We start from the raw sequence: 5,676 nt of genomic DNA, 5'->3' as shown, positions 1-5,676 counted from the left end.
TAATGAAGCGTAAGATATTCTAGTCATGCGATGCGAAAGTCGTTAAAAATAAAGAAGATATATAATTGGTGTCTGGTTGTTATTTACTTTTTCATTTACTTAATTTACTGACTTTGATTTATTTATTTATGTATTTACTGATCTTTATTTATTCACACTTATTTCTTTATTCACTTACTAACTTAATTTCTCGATATATTTTACTGATCAATTTCTTTATTCAAATTGACACTCTTATTCACTTATCAATATACTATTTCATCTATTTATACATTTACATTTTTTTATATTAATTCGTATGTACTTATCTTATGTACTTTTAATTGGTTGACTTTATTTCAGTTATATAATTTACTGATATATCTATTTATTCATATTAATTGACTGACTACTTCCTTTATATATTTTCTGATCAGTTAATTTATCTATATTGACTTTTATTATCATTATTTACTGCTCAATTTGCTTATCTTCAATCCCCAGCAATTCAAGGACGATGGTCAGACATTTACTTTATTTAATTTCTATATTCACCGATCCATTTACTTATTCATTTGTTTATCTTCATTCCTCGACAGCTGAAGGACGATGATGGTCAGACATTTACTTTATTTAATTTCTATATTCACCGATCCATTTACTTATTCATTTGTTTATCTTCATTCCTCGACGGCTGAAGGACGATGATGACCAGGCATTTACTTTATCTCCTTTTTATATTTACCGATCCATTTATCTATTCATTTGTTTATCTCCATTCCTCGACAGTTGAAGGACGACGACGGGCGACACGTGCAGGAGTTTTGGAATGCTACAATTGTTTACTTTCGGCGGTGTTTGTGTGGAGGAGCGCAAACAAATAAGCCTTGAGGAGAGAGCTGAAGGCCAGGCGTTATGTGGGTGGCTGTGTGCGTGACCTCTGCCGCGACCACCACAGCCACCACCAAAAACAACAACAACAACAACAGCATTACAATTACTGCTCCGGCCTCAACCTTCTCTAGAGTATAACAAGGATTCGATAGTGTAATGTAAACCCTCTAGATTCCTTGACCTCCACCACCACCACTACCACCACCATTAACGCTACCACAACCATTACCACCACCAACAACAACAGCGTTACAATTACTGCTCCGGCCTCAACCTTCTCTAGAGTATAACAAGGATTCGATAGTGTCATGTAAACCCTCTAGATTCCTTGACCTCCACCACCACCACTACCACCACCATCAACGCTACCACCACCATCACCACCACCAACAACAACAGCTTTACAATTACTGCTCCGGCCTCAACCTTCTCTAGAGTATAACAAGGATTCGATAGTGTCATGTAAACCCTCTAGATTCCTTGACCTCCACCACCACCACTACCACCACCATTAACGCTACCACAACCATTACCACCACCAACAACAACAGCGTTACAATTACTGCTCCGGCCTCAACCTTCTCTAGAGTATAACAAGGATTCGATAGTGTCATGTAAACCCTCTAGATTCCTTGACCTCCACCACCACCACTACCACCACCATCAACGCTACCACCACCATCACCACCTCCACCAACAACAGCGTTACAATTACTGCTCCGGCCTCAACCTTCTCTAGAGTATAAACAAGGATTCGATAGTGTCATGTAAACCCTCTAGATTCCTTGACCTCCACCACCACCACCACCTCCACCACCACTACCACCACCATCACTACCACCACCACTACCACCATGACAACTACTGCTCCGGCCTCAACCTTAACGGCCACTAAGGATTCTCAATAAAGATTCTGGAGTAGAACATGAATTCAATAGTATAAACCCTTTAGATAGATTCCTTGACCACCATCACCAACAACAACAACAGCAAAAACAATGCCAACAATAACAACAACCTTTTTATTATATTGCCCTAAACCACCAAAACTGTTGTTACCAATGCCTTCAATAGCAACAGGACTATTAAGATTCAACACCCCCACCACCAACAACAACAGCGCCACCACCACCACCAACAACAACAACAATAACTGCTACTACTACTGCTACTACTACTACTACTACTACTACTACTATTACTACTACTACCACTACTACTTCTGTTGATGCTGCTGTTATTTCTTAGCCTTGAAAGTTGTTGATGACGGTAGAAAGCCCCAAAAATACTTTGCCCCCATTTTTTTTTATGATAAAGGAAATGAGTAAAAAGGCCATTCTCTCTCTCTCTCTCTCTCTCTCTCTCTCTCTCTCTCTCTCTCTCTCTCTCTCCATACAAAGTTTACGATGTTTTCAAGCACAACACTCCGAAGGGTGTGTGTGTGTGTGTGTGTGTGTGTGTAGGCGTCCAGATTTACACAACAGTTCTCACACGCAACACTGTTCTGCTTTCAGGACATAACAAGGATGAGGAGGAGGAGGAAAAAGTGGAGGAAAAAGTGATGGAAGGGGAAAGTTAATCATGACGAAACCTCTCTTCTTCTTCGTCTACTTCTTTGTACATCATTATTTCTTTAACCTCGGTATTATGATTACGATTGCTGTTTTTAAATTTGGTGTAGTGGGTGGAGCAGGAAGATACTGAAAAAAAAATAATATCTCCACTCAGCCAACAAATCAACGTCAAGGAAGTTTAACATAATAAAAACAAAACAAAATTACAAGATGTCTAGAAAACTTGACAAATAAATGAGAAATTGTTAAAAGTTAAAAGAGGTTTGATTATAAGGTCGAGGGAAAAATATTAATATGTCTGAAAACAGATTATGAGACATGGAAAAAAATATAAGACAAAAATGAAGATATACAGCAAACAGTCGGCGCATGGCTTCGGCGGGACCCTCGGGAGTCTGGGCGAGGTGGATGCATTCCTTGGCGGGGCAGAGGTGGGGGCAGCGCTGACGACATCTTGCGGCGTGCCTTGGGTTTGAATGCTGGAGTGTGTATATTGGTCAAAAGCATTTAAGTAAGTCGAGATGATAATCATACCATATCGAAGAACACATAACAACCTCATTTTCCCCTCCATTAAAATTATTGATCATTTTACTTTATTGCAAAACCCTGAAATGAAGTAAAAATGAGAGAGAGAGAGAGAGAGAGAGAGAGAGAGAGAGAGAGAGAGAGAGAGAGAGACCCACCCAACAAAACACATAGTACCTCAACTTAATACTTAACATCCTTTCACTTTCACACACTCTACCTAACCAACAAGACATATTTTTAAGTCAATACAAAAAAAAATAATAGCTACCTACAAACACTCGCTACGCGCTATACAATCATCACTAACATCTCTATACTTTCCTGACACGAGCAACGATATATTTTTCTTTATTTCAACAATGATAAAAAACGTCGAGAGAAAAAGAGTCAAGATGTGCTAACTTTCTATAAAAACGCTGTAAAAAAAAAAAAAAGAGAAAAGAAAAAGAAAAAAAGGGAAAGTAGGCTAAGATGTTGACAGAAAAAGAACGAGGCTATGTATGTATGTAAGGAGGAGGAGGCTAAAGATAAAAACGCTGTAAATAAAAAAAAAAGAAATGAAAAAAAAGAAAAAAGAAAGTGGGAAAGTAGGCTAAGATGTTGACAGAAAAGGACGAGGCTATGTATGTATGTAAGGAGGAGGAGAAGAAGGAAGAGGAGGAGGAGGAGGAGTCTAAAGATATAATCGTCGCTCTACTCTTATTCTTTTTTTTTTTCCCTTCTGCTCCTGCTTTCTTTGTCCTCCTCTCTGCTTCGCATCGCCCAAGGGAAGGACAACAAACTCACGAATTTATTATCTTTCTTTTACCGTTGTTTTTATCATTATTATTATTCGTCTCTCCTTTCACGCATTTGTTAATATCCACTCTTTTTTCTCTATATTCTACTTGCTTTATTTTCTTAATCTCAGTTTTTTCCTCCTCTTCTTTTTATCTTCTTTTCTTTCTTCTTCTTTTTCTTCTTTGTCTTCTCTTTCTTCGTCTTCTTTCATTTTCTTCTTTATTATTATTATTATTCTCCTTCTTCTTCTCCTCCTCCTCCTCCTCCTTCTTCCTATTCTTATTATCATCACTATTTTTAACAAGTTTTTATCGTAGACAAATAACTCCCTTACACAATCTTTAATCTTAAGAATGGAGAAAGTGGTATAAACAAGGACAGCGCTTTGCTTTTATATATATTTTTTTCTTTTTTTTTCTTCTTCTTCGTAATCCTTCATGGTTGTTATCAGTTTGTGTGGGCTATGTTGCTTCACACACACACACACACACACACACACATACATACACACTAACACTCACTTAACCCGCATGTCTGCCACCCAGCTGCCACACACACACACACACACATATTGCATCACTACCCTTGTTCGAGTCGGCCTGTTCTAATGCGCAGTTATCCGTATGTCCATAGCAGCCTCCTTGTGTGTGTGTGTGTGTGTGTGTGTGTGTGTGTGTAACTCTTTTAGGCGTGGAAGGTCATGGTGCTGTTTTTTTTTTATCCTACTTTTATCCTAATTTAACATTGTCTATCCCTCGTTTGGTTATGTAATTTATGTGCCAGTGTGTGTGTGTGTGTGTGTGTGTGTGTGTTGATGTCTGTATGTCTGTCTGTCTTTCTGTCTACATTCTGTCCATGTCTATTTTTTTTTTTCGAGCATTCCCTTTTGATTGTTGTCTGTCGTTCTGTCTCTGTCTGTCTGTCTACCTTCTGTCTTCATATCTATCTAATTTTCCTTTATTCTCCTTATGTCATTGTCTCTGTCTGTGTGTCTGTCTTTCTTCCTGTTTGTCTGATTCAAGTGAAAATAATGATTCTGAGAACTAATGCTATGACCTGGCGGCTCAGAGAGAGAGAGAGAGAACAAACCCCCAGCAGTGCCCGTATAGTAGCTTGCCTCTCCCTCTCCCCTCCTCTCCTCCTTCCCTTGTCTCCCATCCTTGTTGGCGTCGTTAAGTCGGGTGTGTGACCGGCCACTGGGGTTCCTAGGGGTGTCCTGCGAGCCTCCTCTGTTTCTAGGTCACGACAGACACTGGGAAAACAAACCATATCAGTCGTAAGAAAATTCGAAGTTTTACCACTACTGCTACTATCTACTACTACTACAATTTATGTAACCTCAATTCGTATGTATCTGAGACTTGTTGTTTTGTCTTTGCATAGTATATATTTAATCTAAAGCTCCTCAATGATTCTATCTGTCTGCAACAACAATAACAACAACAACTAATACTACAACAACAATGATAACCACCCCTCCTCCTACTACGACCAATACTATCATACTACTACTTCTACTACTACTACTACTACTACTACTTCTACTCCAACTGTCACTAATATTACTCCTCTTCCTCCTCCTTCTACTACTACCACTACTAAAGAGACGTCAGTTGTTCTCTTATTTAATATTCGTCACACCATTTCCTAACACAGGAAATAGATTAAGTCATACACGACATTCAGTATGACGCCAGTACTGATTAACTGACCCAGGCGATACTTAGCATAGCCTCACGGTTGCATATTTATGGGGAGTGGGGGGGGGGGGGGGACGCCGGAAGAAACGGTTTGATGACGTAAAAGCCTTATCAATTTGGTATCTTCATTAAGGCGGCAAACGGAGTAGCGAGTAAAACAGTTGAACAGCAAACACGAATAGCAACAGTGAGGAATTTAAATGTCAACTGGAAAAAAC

This window comes from Eriocheir sinensis, chromosome 13, assembly GCF_024679095.1.
Source record: "Eriocheir sinensis breed Jianghai 21 chromosome 13, ASM2467909v1, whole genome shotgun sequence".
Lineage (NCBI taxonomy): Eukaryota > Metazoa > Arthropoda > Malacostraca > Decapoda > Varunidae > Eriocheir > Eriocheir sinensis.
Note: the sequence above shows the minus strand (reverse complement) of the source record.